The sequence below is a fragment of the Nomascus leucogenys genome, chromosome 11, assembly GCF_006542625.1.
Source record: "Nomascus leucogenys isolate Asia chromosome 11, Asia_NLE_v1, whole genome shotgun sequence".
Taxonomy (NCBI): Eukaryota; Metazoa; Chordata; class Mammalia; order Primates; family Hylobatidae; genus Nomascus; species Nomascus leucogenys.
Genome location: NC_044391.1, coordinates 3,443,931 through 3,463,191, shown reverse-complemented (window position 1 = coordinate 3,463,191; position 19,261 = coordinate 3,443,931). Strand labels below are relative to the sequence as shown.

General features: G+C 41.1%; 1 protein-coding gene across 11 annotated transcripts in view; it reads right to left on the bottom strand.

Moving 5' to 3' along the window:
• PLCB4 (phospholipase C beta 4) overlaps positions 1-18,099 on the bottom strand; it is a 410,467-nt gene extending 392,368 nt beyond the window's left edge. For 3 of the 11 annotated variants that reach the window (XM_030821969.1, XM_030821962.1, XM_030821971.1), the window contains exon 1: positions 17,882-18,077. The gene's annotated coding sequence lies outside the window, so the exon portion shown is untranslated. Of the gene's footprint in view, positions 1-7,186; positions 7,669-17,570; positions 17,751-17,881 lie in introns of those variants that run through there. The other 8 variants (XM_030821963.1, XM_030821972.1, XM_012510471.2 and 5 more) reach the window with 6 other exon arrangements.
• Between the last annotated feature and the right edge of the window lie 1,162 nt (positions 18,100-19,261).

The window sequence follows — 19,261 nt, the reverse complement described above, 5'->3', positions numbered from 1 at the left end:
GGGCCTCAGTTTCTTTTTCTGTAGAATGAGGATACTGCCACCTATCTCACAGGATAGATATAAAAAATGATGATAAGGAGGAGGAGGTCAATGACTTGACCGAGGTCACTCGGCTTCTCAGTAGCAAAGCCAGGACCCCACAATGCACATCATACACGCTCACAACCATTTTACTAAACTTCCTCCCAAAGGAGAGTCCCTAGTGGAGTTCCTGACCTTCACAAGACACTTCAAAAAATGTTCGTTTCCTTCCCAACATACCGATGATGTACTTGCAAGTAACTTTATAAAGGTATTTCTACACAGGATCCTCACACAGAAACATATATCCTTTTTCATCTACACACACGAGTTTGAGATGATCACTTTTTCTCATCATGATGGCTTTTTCTCACTCTTTGTAAGGTCCTAAGGTCAAAGTGAGTGAGGCAGGCAGGGTAAAAATTTCAGTGATAATTTAATTTATATCATCTCTTACATTCCAAATTAAGCCACATAATTAACACATTTTAAATCATCCCTCAAAAAAAGAGTTTAAACATATCATTTTGCTTAAAGGAAGAAACAGCCATTCCACTGTTTTGTGGTTATAATAACCAAAGAGGCGTCACATTCTCAGGACTGTAAACTCAACTTTCAGTTTGGTGAAGGACTCCTCAGAAAATGAACTAATTCCCATGGGTAAGTCTGTGCTTCTAAGACCAATCCCCGTATAATATGTTCAAGTATCTTGGCAATTTTCTGGATTATTTTGATGACGTAATTGAGGATGTTATACAAATAGGCGTGATTTACAGTCACGCTGGTCCTTCTCTTTTCAGAGTCTAGTCAACTATCTTAAATGTCAAGGTTACAGTCAAGGTCAATATATTTCACCCCAGGAAAGTAGGTGTCAGCAAGGCAGTAATGCCCACTTATGCTGCCTTATATAAGGCAAAATTTAAAAGTAAGACAAAACTTGATAATTAATGTTAAAAAATGCATTGCTTAGATACTAATTTTAGAAACAGCAGAATGCATACAAATCCAAAATAAGATATACAAAACCATGAAATAAGGAAGGAAAGCAAAATAACAGTTTGTGGACCATGTCCTCATCTTACATATTAGTTTTAGGACACATTTAAAAGCCTACTACGTGCTAGCTACAGTACAAATCTGATTTAAAATTTGAGAGCGAATTATGACTGCTTGAAAGAGCTAAATAGCTCATAACTAATGTATTCAAATAAACTCAAATGACCAAACCAGTGGTCATTTCATGTGACTCACTGAAAGTTCACGCACTTACATAAAGGAGAAGAACCTTTATTATGTGACCCCATTCTATGCTGTAGCTATGTCAGGTTCTGAATAGTATTTTAAACAAAATATATCACACTTAATCAAATGTATGCATTACCTAACTAATAAAATAGCACCATACTATTTAAAAAGCTCACTCAAGTAATAATATTGTGAAAAAGAAAAATTAATATATTCTTTTTTTTTTTTTTTTGAGATGGAGTCTTGCTCTGTCACCCAGGCTGGAGTGCAGTGGCGCGATCTCAGCTCACTGCAAGCTCCACCTCCCGGGTTCACGCCATTCTCCTGTCTCAGCCTCCCCAACAGCTGGGACAACAGGCACACGCCACCATGCCCAGCTAATTTTTTTGTATTTTTAGTAGAAACGGGGTTTCACTGTGTTAGCCAGGATGGTCTTGATCTCCTGACCTCGTGAAAATATATTCTTTTATTATTTAAAGCAAATCAATGTCATGCTTTATATTGAAGATGTCTTTATATCCAATCTTTATATTAAAGAATGTACTGAATATAAATCATTCAGCAGTTATATTTGCTGTTTTATAACCTCAATTCTACAAATATTTTATTTCTCCATTGGTGATAAACTTAGATTGAAATTAATAAATAAAATAACTCATTCATAGTACCTCCATTGTGCTGTTGGGTTTTTCCTGACAGGCACCAAATTAAGCAAAACATTACAATGCACTTAATGAACGTCTTATGATAATTTATTCCCCACACACAAAAAAATTACAAAGAGAAAGCACCAACTAACTAAAGAGAAATTAAAATATTTCCTAGACTACTGTTAATATGTTAAGAAAACAGAGCCAAAACTATTTTTATTTCGTTTTAGAAAATTACCCCAGGACTTACATTGATAGCAGAAAAATTCAACAAATACACATTACTTTTCAAATTACAAATTAGGCAATGATTCAAGTTCCTAATTACGGAAAAAGATTTGAGCTCATTTAACATGACATGTTTTAATTATAAGACCCCTTAAAGAAGTATGTGAAATTCACGTAGAAAAAAAGAAATAGATAAAGAAACAGGCTAAAGAAAGACACGATTTATCTCATCTCTGCCTGTAAACAAATTAACTCTTATGAAAGCTCAGTGAAAGCAAATACTCTCTAAACTAAACCAACTCAAGACAAAAATCGCCTTTTGAAATTAGGAACATGTGTTCAAATGCCAAAATTATTATTCTGATATTTTTGGTCTGTAATACTTTATTTGTTTCTGTATCACAAGGACTGCTTTCATCTGCATGTAAAAGAAACCCTCCACTGTATTAGGTTTCTAGGACTGCCATAACAAAATACCATAGACTGACTAGCTTAAACAACAGAAATTTATTTTGTCACAGTTCCGGAGGCTAGAAGTTCAAGATCAAGGTGCCAATGCCAACAAGCATGGTTTCTCCTGAGACCTCTCTCTTTGGCTTGAGCACTGCTACCTTCTCCCGTGTCCTCATGTGGCCTTTCCTCTGTGCCTGTACGGTCACAGATGTAGCCATTCAGATTCAGGTCAGGTCAACCTTATTTTGAAACTTGTCTATACCACTGATGAACCATGTGACCCTGAGTAAGTGCTGTAATCACTCAGTTTTCTTAGAATCGAATGGTGGTAATTATACCTAACCTGCAGAATTGCTGAGAGAATAAAATGGGATTGTATTCTGAAGGCCCAGGGCACACTGCCTAAGCCTAATAAATGATGGGTTAGGGGCCTGGTCTTAAAGAATCCTGGTAAGTTTCAACATTTTAAAATATTGCAAAGCCATCCAGTAAAGACAAAAATATCAAAGAACTGGCTCAATTTCTTATGTATCCCATTCCACAGTGTGGCTCAAGCACCTGCAGCGTGTGTGTGTGTGTGTGTGTGTGTGTGTATGAGTGTGTATGTGTGTGTAGAGAAAGAGACTTCCTTTCTGAGGGTCTCATACCCTATGTCTCATATCCTGTGTGAGGATAGGAAGCAGTTATTGGTAAGCACTTATGTTCCCTGCACCATAACTCTTCTGCAATAAGAAGGCTGCTGTCACCTCCAGAAGGAAATGGACAGGAACTGCTCTTGAGATATTCTAGACCAAAAACGCTGTTGACAAATGAGACATACCTTCCGTGTAATTATTGCCTTAACCTTTCCAACAAAGCTGGAAGCACTTTGGTTCAATATAAAGTAGAACATTTCCAGAAGGTTTTCAGAAGGCATCTGCTGCTCTTAATTAAGGAGTGGATTCCTCCTGATCATCAATCTTTATGGAAAACCTGTTGGTCTGCCATGTTTATAATAGTGTAGCTGAGAAAATAAAAATTAACATATAACAAAATGGTTTGGCAGAGCCTGATTCTAGCAGAGTCACTGCCAGGATATGTGTTAATACCCAAATCATCTGCACTTTTAAATTTCCTCATTTCCCTTTGGTAGCTGCACAAGAAATCCCTCTATGCTACTTATGACAGATGGGGAGAAACTTTAACCAGTTACTTTGAAACTCTTTCAAAGGAAATGAAAAATGGACAGAATGGGGCCAAGCTTAAGATTCTCAGAGGGCCTCACAGGTCCAAAAAGTCTCTAAATAAAAGGAAATATTCTCTATCTGTATTTCCAAGTGCTATCATGAAGTGTTTTCTGAAAAGCTGCAATAACTAAACTATAATCCTCCTAAATGTTGTCTGCATTGAAATGTGAATAATGATATATCTAATAATTAACACACTTTTTCAACACAAAGCTAAAAGAAATCTGTGAAATCAAAAAGAAACCAATTGTGAAGAAAACACCTCTTAAGTCCTATTAATGCTCCAAGCTTGGGGAGGGGGGCCTGGTGAAGACTGTCAAAGACACTCTTTTCACAAGATTCAAACCACCATGAATAAAATGCTCCCTTCTGGTTTGGGAACTATAAAACATGTTCTTTCAAAACCAGCATTGTATTTGGCAGAATATTTCCCTTCAATTAATTAACGGCTTTCTTGCTTTCTCTGTTTGGCACTGATGTATTTGCAGGTCATTTGGAAAATAAAATGCTACAAGAAAATGAATACGAAGCCTTTTAAATAACTAAGAGTCCCACATAATAAAATAATCTGATTAAATAAATTATTTTCTTCCTAAATTTCCAACCAAGTTTGAAATAGAAATTTTTTTTCTAATTCCAGGGTTATAACACACTGTAAGAAAAATAAGAATAACTTGATTAAAATCGAACTCATAAAATAGGAAAAACAATATGAGTATGTACCTATCAGGAAAAAAATGATAACCTATCTTCAGGGAAATAGCTCCTCTGGATCTAGTATACTAATTACAATATCAGGATTTCTGTTACCAGAAATAATGGATATAGAATTTTCAAATTAATTATCATATTTCCAAATTGATTATTCTGCTACTTTTCAATGACCAGTGTAAATAATCATGAAATACTTTTTTCTTTAATAAGTCTGCAGATGGCTTCGGTTTACTAAACTTTGGCTTTTTTTTTTTTTTTTTTTTGCTTAATCATCAGATTGTTTTCCTAATTTACCCAATCTACAGACTTTGCAATAATGGCATTTATTTATTCATTTAAGAGACATCAACTTAGTCACTAATATGCACCAGATTGTTCCATTTCCCAAGACAGTCACGCTGTGGCTAAAATTTGCAAACTATTCAACAGGAGGACTAAAGTAGGGCACCCAACCTGGACTGGAGTGGAAATCAAGGAAGGCTTTATAGGAAGATGACAACTGTACGGAGTCTCTAAAGGCCTGTAGGAGTCAATCAGTTGAAGAAGGGGATTGAATGCAAAGTCCTAGTGCAAAGCCACAGTGTCCACAGTGCAGCAGGCTTTATATTCTTGGATTTCAACACAGCCTAATATAGGTGATGCAAATAAAGGAGTTAAAACTTCCTCACAGAGGTCAGGCCAGGGATGGCTTACATTAGGCAAATTAGGAAAACAAATTAATCCTGATAGCAACAGGGAGCTGTTGAAGTATCTTAGAGGTAATGCTATAATAAGATTTGTTTTGTGCAAATTACTTTAGCTGGTTTGGAGAATGGAGTCAATGGGCAAAGACGTAAACTTATAAAGTAGTGTCTATTTGTCTCCTCCAGAAAACTGTAAACTCCTGAGAGCAAGATCTCACTGTTAAAGTACCTGATGCTCACTAAATAGCCAACAGAAGACATGAATGAAGGCACAGATGAGAAAGAGACAATATAGAGAGACTGAATGAAAAATTCTTGGAACAATCAAGACAGGAAATTATGCAGACATAAATTCAGGCTAGCGGCAATAGGAATGGAGAAAAGTAAACAAAAATGAAGGATACTGATGGGGTAGACTCAACAGATGGATAGCTTGTTTCATGAAGATTTAGAAACTGGAAGGAGACACAAGTTTGGAGTGAAGTTGAGGACTCCTATTTTGTATACTTTGATTTGAAAGTCCCCATAGACTTCAATGTCAAGATCTCCAGCAGACAATAGGATATATCTGGAGCTCCGACAAGACGTCAGTGATAGGGGAGTCTTCAGTAAATTGGGGGTTATAAAAATTGTAGAAGTGGGGTGGGGGAAGCGGGGAGGGATAGCATTAGGAGATATACCTAATGCTAAATGACGAGTTAATGGGTACAGCACACCAACATGGCACATGGATACATATGTAACAAACCTGCACACTGTGCACATGTACCCTAAAACTTAAAGTATAATAATAATAATAATAATAATAATAATAAAGGCAAGATGGACATGCAAAAAAAAATGGTAGAAGTGAATGAGTTATCTTATATAGAAAGAGTTTACAGAGTGAACACAGTCAAAAGCAATGTAGAGACCTCCAGAGAATACCATTTTAAGGGCTAAGTAATGAAGAGGTACTCAAGAAGCTCTGCCTCTAATCTATGAAAATAGTGAGTAATGGACAACCCCTTGGAATCAAGGACTTCAGGAATATATAAGGGTAAAAGCAAAAATGAATTAATCTAGTGCAATTCCTTCATGATGGAGAGGTGATATGACTTTTCCAGAGTGACCAGCTCTGAGCACTTGCAAAGTAGTAGCTGCTAGTAACCAGTATCTCAGTTTCTTACTCCATGCAATTTGGAGGTAAGAAGAAATGAACTCTGATATACCTTATAGCAGTATTATTTTATGATTCTAATTAAGTTCCATTGCTTGTTCATTCAGGACAAGTACACAAACCAAAGAGCAGATTTCACCTTTTCAAACAACAGGGCCAAGAAAACAAGAGAATAAATGAACCTGAAATTTCAGAGTCTTGCTGCCATGCTGAACAAATGGGGAAATACAGCTTTTTCGTTTCTACTCAGTGATGCTAATGATTCTGTTAAATTGACTTCCTTGAAGGAAAATTACTGTTAATAACCTTAATTTCCTCCTAGTCTCTTCCCCCAGGTACCTGACATTTTAAATAAAATATTTTTATAAAATATTAAAATCAAAGGAATTACATCTATCTTAGGAATCCAACTCCATGCTGAGAGACTTTATGAATCCCTTCTGTCTGTCCTATCTATAAGCCTACATTTTTGGTTAATCAGATAAATACATAACATTTCCCATTCTATGCATTTCCCAAGAGGCATAAAGCATAATCCATTCCAAAGGGAGCTAAAAAAAAAAAAAAAAATTTTAATGTTACTCTAAGGCCCACCACAAATTTTACTGATACCAGCCATGTAGTATTGTAGAAAATTCCCAATTTCAATTTCAATTTAATCACTGTAGATGCAGTTTTATTTTCTTTGTCCACAAACCAGACCATAAGCTTTCTACCCTGGACTGAGCGCTCAAACATGCAAACCTCTGTTCTGGAGGGCAAGCGGGTGGGGGTCTGCCACTGGCCTTCCCAGACCCATTCACTTACCTTTTCCACCCTCTTCCTCTTCTCTCCTGCCCTCTGGCTTCTGTCTGGGTTCGGATGATGGAAGACACCAGCCAGTGTTTAGGGGACAGGCAGAGAATGAGGAAGGTATATATATTCCCCTCTGTCTCCCTGGAGGGATACTGCAGGCAGACGGGGTCCCTCCAGAAAGGGATACAGCTCTTGTCAGCCTTTCTTGCCCCTTCCTTAGAGTAGGACTAACTCCCGGTCACTGCTGGGTCTTTCTTTAGCACTCACCCTGATTGTATTCCCTACACCTGCCCACACCTTCCAAAAGGTCCCTTTAACAAGCCCTCCTCAAAGGACTTGGCGTACACATGCCATCTGTTCCCCCGCAGGGCCCTGAACGACACAGGTTGAAAGAGTGACCAGGTGGTGCCCTCCACCGTGCTTTCACAGACATTATCAAAGGAAATTGTCTGTAAACTGTGAAACACCATAACATTTCCATGAGCAAAACCTAGCACAGACTTTCTTGAATATGCAAGGTTTCAATGCCAAGGAAATATGACTGTCCCACCATATTTCTACAATTCACAGTGTGTTGTAAAAATAAACACGCAGAAGGCATACAATCAGAATCTGAATGTCACTGCCAACCAAACCAGAATTTTTTTAAAAAAATGAATATCTGGAGAAACAGATGAAAGGACTAAATCCATCTTTGGGAAACGGAAACAGTATTTCACTTTCCTGTCATTTAATCAAGACTCACTAACCCTGACTGAGTCTCAGTCTTTCAAGGAATGCGGTAAAGTTCACAAATAATTTACTTCATATTATTAATAACAATTACAGTTACCAAAGTAGTCCCTTCTGAACACAGTTAGGAATCAATCAGTGACCTAGATTTCCTGCAATATTTCTCCCAATATCTCTTTAAAAGAAAACATGGTGTAGCGGCCAGGCATGGTGGCTCACACCTGTAATCCCAGCACTTTGGAAGGCTGAGGCTGGCAGATCACTTGAGGTCAGGAGCTCAAGACTAGCGTGGCCAACATGGTGAAACCCCATCTCTACTAAAAATACAAAAATTAGCCAGGCTTGGTGGTGCACACCTGTAATCCCAGCTACTCGGGAGGCTGAGGCAGGAGAATCGCTTGAACCAGGGAGGTGGAGGTTGCAGTGAGCCGAGATTGCACCACTGCACTCCAGCCTGGGCAACAGAGTGACATTCTATCTCAAAAAAAAAAAAAAAAGAAAGAAAGAAAGAAAAGAAAGAAGAGAAAAGAGAAGAGAAGAGGAAAAGAAAAGAAAAGAAAAGAAAAAGAAAAGAAAAGAAAGAAAAGAAAAGAAGGTGTAGTTTCTAATTTATATAGTCCTTTATCTACATATCATTTCTAAAAAACATAGCCAGGCCAGACGCAGTGGCTCACACCTGTAATCCCGACACTTTGGAAGGCTGAGGTGGGAGGACTGCTTGAGCCTAGGAGTTCAACACCAGCCTGGACAACATAGCGAGACCCTGTCTCTATAAAAACAGAAAAAAATAGCCAGGTGTGGTAGTGTGCACCTCTGGTCCCAGCTACTCGAGAGTCTGAGACAGTAAAATCGCTTAAGCCCAGAAGATGAGGCTGCAGTGAGCCACAATGGCATCACTACACTCTAGCCTGAGCAATGGAGCAAGATCCTGTCTCAAAAATAAAATAAAATATAAAAAAATAAGAGTCACGGACATTAAATTCAAGTATCCATTAAATAAAACTCATTAAATAGCATTATCTCCTAATCTTCTCATTCTTTAAGTAAAAAGTAAAAGAGATTCTTAAATAACTAGTATTTGAAAACCTAAAGCTACAAACACACCTGGATAGGATTTTTCAGCAATGAAATTAATTTTCCCAGGCCAGTTTCAACGTCTGATCTGTCTGTGTTGGCTATGGACCACCTCACTTCTCTAACAACAGATTAAAGGGTGCTGATGGACATGTCCCTGCTGGGAAGGGTCTAGAGTCTCACAGCTCACCAAATTGATCAGAAAACAGATTTTCAACTCTCTGATTCTACAAGGTATGTCTTTCTTAAAGAGTTTTTACATTAGCCCCTTAACTGATCAATTTGTTTTGATTAAGAATTGCATTTTCAAGGGATTTTAAGGACATAGTCTGTTTCTAAAATCACTTCCTGGTGTGCCATATACAAGTGAAATCTAACTGAATTAGTAAAGCAAGGTAACAATGTGGGACATGCTGCAATTACAGGCTACGTTCAGCTGCATAATCAGAGGTTCCACAAATTTCATGGAGACCTTTTTTAAAGGCAATTCGTCAGTGCTCTGTCAAAATTTGAAGTGTGCATAGGCTTTTGACCAAATAGTTCCATTTCTAGAAATTTAGCTACAAAAAAACTCTCACACATGTGCACAAAGACCTACGAACAAAGATCTTGAATCTTTCAGTTTGCAATAGTGGCCACAGAAGAATGGTTAAATAAAGTACAGTACATCCATATTACCAAATTTTATGCAATGTTAGAAAGAACAAGATAACATACTGGCATGGAAAGCTCTCCATGATATACAGTTAAGTGGACAAAAGAAAGTCAGTCACAGAAAAAAAATGTATACAATATGATCCAGTTTATGTAATAAGAAAATGACATGTATGTCTACTTATATATGTAAATGTACAGAAAAAAGGAGGGAAAGAGGCATTCTAAACTATTGCCAATGACTATATCTGGGAATGGGTGTAGGTGGAAAAGGGTACTTCTCGTTTTGCTTCCATATTTCTGCATCATCACTTCAATTGGAACATATTAATGAATTACTCACATCATTTTAAAAAACCAATGAAAACAAAAAAAATTAAAAGAAATCCCAGAGAGGGCTTTGGTGATTTGTTCAATAATAGCGTCTTGGCGTATGTGAGAGAAACACATCCCGAAGGAACTGCATTTTCATTTGATCCAGTGTGGTCTCTAATTTAAAAGCAACAAGGAAAATGAGGGCTGTTAAGCAAACTGCATCTTGAAACACTAGTCTGCAGGAACAGATCTGTACTCTATATTTCAGGACAAATGCAGCTACTACCAAATAGCAGGGGGGACATCTTGTGACTGGTTAGAGTTCAAATCAGTGAGGCAGGCAAGAGAACCTCTGTGTCTCCATAAATGAAGTCACCTATTTCTGTACACTTGGGTGTTCTTACTTTTTATTTATTTATTTATTTATTTATTTATTTATTTATTGAGACAGAGTCTCACTCTGTCACCCAGGCTGAAGTGCAGTTATGTGATCTCGGCTCACTGCAGCCTCTGCCTCCGAGGTTCGAGCAATTCTCCTGTCTCAGCCTTCCGAGTAGCTGGGATTACAGGCGCCTGCCACCACACCCGGCTAATTTTTGTATTTTTAGTAGAGACGGGGTTTTGCCATGTTGGCCAGGCTAGTCTCAAACTCCTGACTTCAAGTGACCCACCCGCCTCGGCCTCCCAAACTGCTGGGATTACAGGCGTGAGCCATCGCGCCCGGCCGGGTGTTCTTAGTTTAAAGGAGCACCATGAAACAGGAGAAAAAAACATGTCCTTCCCCCCTCAACTTTGTATATTTGCCAACAGCTTGGAAAAATGGGGTATAGGGAGAGAATAAACAAGCAGAAATTCAGAATCTGAAATCTATTTACACTGGAAATAAATGACCATAACAACCTTTATAAGAAATTTTACAGCCAAAAAAATTACAGGGCAAAACAAAAACTATTGACATTTTCTAGTACATGGTGTTTCTAAGCACTTACAGTTAACATAAGGCTCAACATGGGACCTCCTGGGTCAAAGCACAAACGTGCTTTGTTTGGCCACACCATGGGCTGACAGGTTTGTTTTCCACTTTGATTATTTCCAAACATTTTAAAATGAGAAGACTCCAAATAAATGTGGATTTCATGCTTCTCTTGAAAATGTGGAGGCACTGATAATCCTGAGCCCTAGGCCCACCTGGCAGAAACCTGGCAGACCCGAGTGGTAGCTGCTCCATGGGAAGGGGCACAATTGGGCCCCTGGATGGGTGCAAGCCTCACCACTCCCTAAGGTCTCTGACACCTGGTCAGCCACACTTGGGCCTTTCACTTACCTGGCCCTTAGAGGAATCAGAGTACACCATACTCTCACTAAAACCATGAGGAACTTCACCAGGTAAAAACCGGCCTTCCAGAAAACTAAAACTATTTGTTTAGGCTACCACGAAGTAGCATTTAGTATTCTCCCTATCTCGGATTTCTGGCATGCAACTGCAGAAACAGAAGTACCTAGGATTAGATAAGAATGCATAGTTTTATCCTCAACTTCTTATTCCAATTCCATATTCACAGCAGGATTGCCAGAAGCTTTTGTCATATCTCAGTCTAGTCACTTAAAATAATTATCACAAGTCTTTCTGCAGCATGTACCAGCTTACTGACAGGTAATACACAGTATGGTGGTTAGAAGTTGGAGTTCTGATGTCAGCCTACCTGAGTTTCAGTCTCAATTCTAACTTTAACATCCTCGGATGATTAACTTAATGTCTCCTAACCTCAGTTTCCCCAAGCATAAACTGGAGATGCTATTAGGACACACCCAAAAAGGCTGTCAGAAGGATTAAATAAAGTGGCACATTTTAACTGCTCAACACATGTCTGTTGTTTTATTTTGTTGTTGTTATTATAATACTATGTAAAGCAGAGAAGTTGAGTACTCTCCGAGAAACTCCATGGAAAAACAAGAGCTATGATGACTGCCCCTGAACACCAGAGACCCCTAATTCTTCTAATGGAGGCCTTTCTCCCTCCAGGCCTAAATGGCTTAATATGTTTTGTTTTGTTTTGTTTTGATTTAAAAAAAAAAAAAAAAAAGCCTAGCTGGGAGACAGATACCCTGGGGACAGCATCTGACTCACTGAATTATATTCCGAAACACCAAAGTCACAGAATTTTGAAGCTATTAGGACTGAGTTAATATTAGGTCCCTCTGTCCGAATGCAGTCACTGGGCTTGGCAAGTCCAAAGGAAGATCTGGTACTTCATGGTGGTCCTGTGGGGTGAATGAAACTTTCTGTACTCGCAGAGTGGCAAAGTATCCCTTGTAAGTTTTACAGGAATTTTCTCAGGCTGCTTTGTATGGATAAGGTCGATGCCATCTACCCCTATGAAGGAGAACAAGATGAGAGCCATAATACCAGTAGTGCCATTAGGAGAAGGGGCAGTAGCACTTGTTAAACATGCTTTAATTGTTCAGGAGCATAAGAAAGGCAATGTATCTTAAAGTAATGATTTTCCTGGCCCATGGGTGTTTCCATAGCTACAGGTGGAATTTCCCAAACCTGGGCACACCCAAAGATACTGGGATCCTTTGAGCACCTATAGTAGCAGCAGTAACAGTACCCTGTATCATTCACAGTGCAGCAGCAAGCACTTTTGCCCCATAGGATTATTCTCCTCATTTTACAGACAGGGCAACTGAAGCTCAGAGTGAATGCCCAGGGTCACACAGCTAAAAGAGGGCATCTGTCAGCATTCAAGCTAAAACAGGGCATTTGTCAGTAATTCAGTGCCTGATTCCAATGCCTGAAGGTCTCAGCAACCACTGCTCAATGCAAACCCCTAGTGAAAACACCCACCCAGCCAGCTGCCTCTGGGAGGAAGCATTTCTCGAGCACATGGTCTTCACCTTGTGTGGGTCATGAATGCCCTTCCCAATATGGTAAATCTTAAAGACCCTTCTCAGCATGATATTTTCATTTTATTATTATTTTTTAATATTTTTAATAGACTCTCACTCTGTCACCCAGGTTGGAGTGCACTGATGTGATCACAGCTTACTATAACCTTGAACTCAGGCTCAAGCGATCCTCCTGCCTCAGCCTTCCAAGTAGCTAGGATTACAGGCATATGCACCACACTCAGCTAATTTTTTTATTGGTATTTTTTGCATAAATTGATCTTACTGTGTTACCTAGGCTGGTCTCAAACTCCTGGCCTCAAGTAATCCTCCTACCTCAGCCTTCCAAAGTGCTGGGATTAGAGGTGTGAGCCAGCATGCCTGGCCCAGCATAATATGTTTAAATATATAAAATTAAATACCTAAAAGTACAATGGAAATCAATCTCATTGAAATATAATTATCAAAATGAATCTTTAAAGGAATATGTGAAGTAATACATGTGTTTCTCTTCAACCCACTAAATGCCAAGATCGAGTAGTAGCTCTAACACCTGCCCCAATTGTCACTTGGAAGTAAGTGAATATAAAGATGTAATTCATTTGCCAGCTACATTCGTGGACCCACCAAACTGCATCCCTGGCCCTAAAATGAAGAACTCCTGTTCTAGAGAAGAAAGGGAGATGTCAAATGTAAAATCAGGGGTCTGTGGTCTCTTCTCTCTCGATGAGCTGCTTACAATTAATTACTTCAAGTTGCTTTTTTCTTCCTGTTTCTAAGGAAATGGCTACTTCAATTCATTCATGTCTGGGAGCCAAAGACATGCTTTAATTATTCGGGAGGACAAGAAGGGCAATGTCTCTTAAAGCAATGATTTGCCTGGCCCAAGGGTATTTCCATAGCTAGAGGTGGAATTTCCCAGCCCTAGGCACACCAAAAGATCCTTTGAGCTTTGAAGGAGACTCCCAGGAAAGGGGAGAAGATAACACTATCTTATGGTCACATGGTGTGTGACATTCTCGTTGAAGGTTTTATAAGTAGTGAGTAAGAGGGGTGTTCAGAGAAAAACCTTCTGATTTACGTCCATTTCAACTATTTTTATTTAATAAAGGAAAGGAAAAGTAGATGAAGTTCATGCAGGGAAAATAAAGACTCTGCTGGTCATTCATTCCCTGGAACATAAAGATCTCCTAGCTGAGATTTGAAAGGTAGAGCATTATTACTTTCAACTCCTCTAGAAATTTGAGTTACGCCTTCAGCATAAAAAAGCATCCAAAGTTGTGAGCTTCCACCCAGACTCTTTCTACCCTTCTACCCAGAAAATGGGGTTTGGGAGTGGTTGTTGCAATGGAGTGAAGTGGGTCTTGCAAACAGAAGTTATTCCACGGTGATATTTTCAAAGCAAGCTTAATTCCAACCAAGACAATGTAAACGTCACACTCATCCACTCAGTAATGCATAATCACCCAGGTCTGCCTCCACTGGCAAGGAAGTAAACTCATTTTTATATTTGGTTAGCTAAAGAATCACAGCCTAGGAACATGTAAAACCTTTATATCATTCTAAGGCATAACTAGATAAATAATATTACAATTTGAGGAAGTATTTCTACTTTAAAGGGTGAGGCTTTATCAAAAGCAAAACTATTAAACAAACAGATACTAAGGAATAGAAGAAAGAGCTACACAAGTTGATTCATTTTCCCAATATGAGAGGGGAATAGGAAAATGTGGAATGGACAGCACTGAGAATTAAGCAGTGTCCTTGCAACACAGTTCACATCTGAAAACCAACAGCAAAACCACAGAAAGTCACTGCTGCCTCCCACCAGCGATGAAAAGCTGTATTTATTTCCCAACAGGCAGGTAAGTCTCCTTGACACACACTAATATGGCCTACACATTCATATATTACGAGGTGAAAAGCAACTATTTTAAAAACTTCAATCTGGACATAAAATACCAACTGTGATCATTAAAGCATCTCCATTAGTCCTTGACCTAATTTTGCATATCAAATACAAGTTCTTGGTTTTACAGGGACTCACTGTGGTAGACAGTTTATTAAAAGACCTGGGTCGGCAGTGCTAATCAACACGCTGTTTCACCCTTACTTTCTAAGTGATCACAAACAATAATTTAGTCACAGCCTGCTAAATAATTTTAAGTTTCAAGGAAAATTTATACTTCCCCAAAAATAGTTTACTATTAAGTGTGGAGAGCATAAGAAATCCAAAATCTTTCTTATATTACCTAAGTGCTCTAATCTGAAAAGATAAAATTTACTCTCAAGATTTCAAAATAAAAAATCAAACTCAGCTAATTACTAATGTTTTTTAATAATCTGCAAAATTTTTTCATTAATTCTGTTATTTGAGTTTGCCACCTAAACTAAGAAGCTAATTTCACTTATATTGTTACAGCCTTTCACAAGTTAGCATGCTAATGTGATCACAAGGAAAACAGCACAGCAGCCCTGAAGCTCACTTTCACCTCGATTTTACTTAGAGGGTGGGGTAAAGATGAATACCAGGCAAGCATTTCAATTCTTAATAAATCAAACCCCAAAATGAAGTTAGTGGTATCTTAGGAAAATACCATGTTCACTGAAATTGCCAAATAGAACTGTCCCATGTTGCCAAAGTCAGCAGTATACATTAATCTAAAGACAGTTGTGTATTATCTTGGGAAAGGCAAACTAGCTGTGCTACGGGCACTGAATGGACTCTGCTGTGGTTGAAATATTTCAGAGGTGATACAAATTTTTAAAATCTTTTTCTGCAAAAGGTTTTTGGTAACCTGTAACACTTTTTCAACTACTATATTTCTTTATCTCATAAGGCAAAAACACACCGCCTCACGATTCCAGGACATGTAAGCAGTTTAACATCACTCACATTTTCAGGCATACAAATATAAAACTTCCAATAGAGTATTTTAGAACAAAGCTTTCTGCGTGGGTATGCATTTGCAAAATAAAGGTAAAATTATTCCGACAGATTTAAATGTGCACCCAGTGATCAAATGGAGTCAGAAATTCTGTTTTGACAGTTACTTGTAGAACAGCATTTTCAACAGCGATTAATTCAGAGCTGGGTAGTAATATCATCAAAACGAAATCAAAACTAAGTTCCGACTGTTGAGTAATAATATAGTTGGAAAGAAGTGTAGTCCATAAGCTAATACATGGTACCTTTAGGTACGTTATGTCACATTCAAAAGATTAGTCGTCTGGCAGCAAGTCTTACATTCATAAAAGTGCCAATAAAAATGTTTTGCCATTTCAAAAAGTGATTTTTTATGAAAACAGGTGTTCTCCAAAGATGGCAATCATTTATTAAACTACTACAGTTCAAAAGGAAGATGATATAATAGATCAATACACCAGCTGAGAATCATGCTAGACTGTCCTATGAAAAACAGCATTCTGGATTACATAACACAGATAGTGAGGGATTACACCACATGCCCCTGCCGAGCTAGACTTTTGATCTTCTGTATGATTCTATAACTGAGGCCACTCAAATTTGAAGAGTGTAAAATATGGGGGTCTCAGTTCAACCACACATTACTGAAAACAGCCTCTTGAAAACAATAAAAGAATAAAGTTAAAATTTTACCTCCCCCCGCAACACACACACAATTTTTCTATTTTGAAGAACACAGTTGTTCAGATACTTTCTTAACCTCCTTGAAGCCTCCCCAGGTAAAGTCACTAGTTGCTTTTCCTGGTCATGTTTACATTATAAATCTGATTTCTCTTTAAGGGGAAATTCAATATCATTTAAAAATGATACATAGCTGCCCATGTTTGAATAACATTATTGCCAGACAAAAAGAATCATTAAACAGCTATCTCCACATACCTATAACTTAAATATATAGACCACTAAGTATTACACATATGGAAAAAAAAAACACCTTTCCTGAATATTCTGGCCAAAATTAAATTTCAAATACATGTTTTAGAACAATAGCTAGAATCACTACAGAAGAGGAAAAAAAGTTGGAAGAGTAGGGTCATCTTTCAGATATATCCATATTTATGGAAACTATAGTGGGCAGTTGTATTTCTCTCTAGGAAAATGCTACTTTTATGATTCTAGATAAAGTTGCACTTAAATACACTTGGAAATTAGAGAATTCCATATTTCCATACTTCGATTCAGTACCATATACGAAGTCTACACTCAGAAGCATTGTACTATACAGAGTCTAATTGGTTAAAGCAAAACTAACTTTAAAATTCTGAAAATAAGGATTTCCTTCACTAATAGGCTTTTAGGAGGCCCGAACCCTGCCCCCAATGAGTGCTAAGCCTGTCAGTGTTGTTTTAAGTGGAAACGGTCAATCATTTCTATGATTTCCCCACAAGAGGCAAGAAGATCCACACGCATACACATTTACATGCGTTGCACGGTGCCAACTATTTCCAACCAAAATAATCATATACACGTCGAGCCGAGCTATTTCTAGCCCAGAAGAGGGTGAACGTCTGGAGAGAGTCTGAGGAAACCCAGCAGGCGATGACTACAGGGGAAGGGGGATGGCGTCTGGGTCCCCTGCCTCCCGCGCGCACAGGGCGCCTGGCACCCGGCACCTGCACGGGGTCCCCGCTGGGTATCCGGGTGCACGCGCGCGCGTCCGGGACGCACCCGCGGAAAGCAAACAAGCCCTGAGGGCCAGGGCGGGCGGGAGCATCCTCGGGCGGGACCCGAAATGCCTTTTCCTACCTGTCACTTTGCCTGGAGCTGCTGCCGGGGATGCGGCGACGGCCGCTGCCTGGAGACCCAGTGTGTACGCGCGTGTGTGTGCGCGCCCGTGTGTGCGTGTGCGTGTGTGTGTCTGTGTGTGTGAGATCTTGTTGGCGGTGCAGCTCACTTACTGCTCCCGGCGCGGCGCCACCACCCCCTCCTCGCCATAAAGCGCCGCCGCCAAGCCCCCTCCCGGCGCACCCCAGTCCCGCCCTCCCGCCTGCCTCCGCCCCCCCTCCCCGGCCTCCCCGCCTCCCCGCCTCCCCGCCTCCCCGCCGCGCGGTCCTTACCTCAGTTGAGGGCGGGGGTCTCCGCTGTGGCTCCCCAGCGAGCCCACGGGGCAGCGCCGACCCGCCCGCCCACCGCCGGGCCCTGCGCGTCCCCCGCTCCGGGCCCCGCCGCCCCTCAGCGGCCCGCCGCTCCCTCCTCCCCTGCCCCCGAGCCTCCCTCCTCGTTCTCGCCTCCCGGCTCCAGAGCCCGAGCTGTCGCCTCACAGCCCCAGCCTGCCCAGGCTACGGAGCATGCCCAGTGCGGCGCGCCCGGGCTGGGCTGGGGGTGGGCAGGGGCCGGGCCGGCCGCCCAGTTGCCGCGAGCCCGCGGGGCGAGGAGGGGGCGCCGACTGGGTCGGGGGCGCAGCCTTGCGAGCCGGGGGCCGAGCAGCCGAGGCAGGTGGTGGGCAGCGCCAAGAGGAGGTGGGTGGGGCGTCCGGGGAAGCCGGCCCGCGGCGCGCTCCTCTGGGGTCTCCCTGGCGGCTCTCCGCGGCATGTGCCCCATGCCCAGGGGTCGGGGGCGCACGGGATGGCGCTGGGCGCAGAACCCAGGGAGCGGGGGCAGAAGAGCGGCACCCTCCTCGGATGGGAGACCCGCAGCCCGCCATGGGCCGTGTGGAGGGGCTCGGGACTGGCCAGAACGGGGCCCCCAAAGCCGTTGGCTGGGTGGGGGACGTGCTTATTTGTTTATATTCGGTTTTATAAACCCACACAGCGCTTACAATGCGTCCTGCAGTGTTCTAAAGTCTTTTTATTCATTTAATCCCCAAAACAATCTTCCAAAGAGTACTACTGCCTCTTTTTATTTCGGGGGTCTTACACAGAGCCAAAGAGATTAAGTGGTTCCAAAAAGTCTTCCCACAAGTGCAACCTCAGACATGCAAACCCCCCAGACTTTGGTCCCTGGGATGCTGGGGCGCTGCTCCAGCCAGTTCCTGGCGTTCCCCGGCCCTACAACGGCCCCCAGGTGCCTCCGAGTCACACTCACACCCAGGCCCTAATGGTGTTCGGTCTGGCATCACCCTTGTGTGGACCCTCACAACGTGCTGCTCTCGGACTCCGGAGGGCTCCCTCCTCCCCAGGCCACTCCTCCTCCTCCTTCTCCCAGACGGCGGCCACCAAAACCCGGAGACGTGGCACCTGCTTATTGGGGACTGGGGCCATGCTCGCAGCTGCACTAGGCATGCTCAGCCGCCTGAGCCGGTCCGGCTGGCCAGGAGGAAAGAAAGGGCCAGACGGGGCCTGAAGTGTGAGAAATGGAGGGGGAATGTGTGCGCAAACAATAGTCCAGGCTCTGATGGGCAGGGGCAGTTGTAGATGCAAAAGGCTCATTCCCCTGGCACATCCTGGCCATTTCCAGGCAGGGCTAAGAGATGGGGGGAATAATCATCAAAAGTTTAA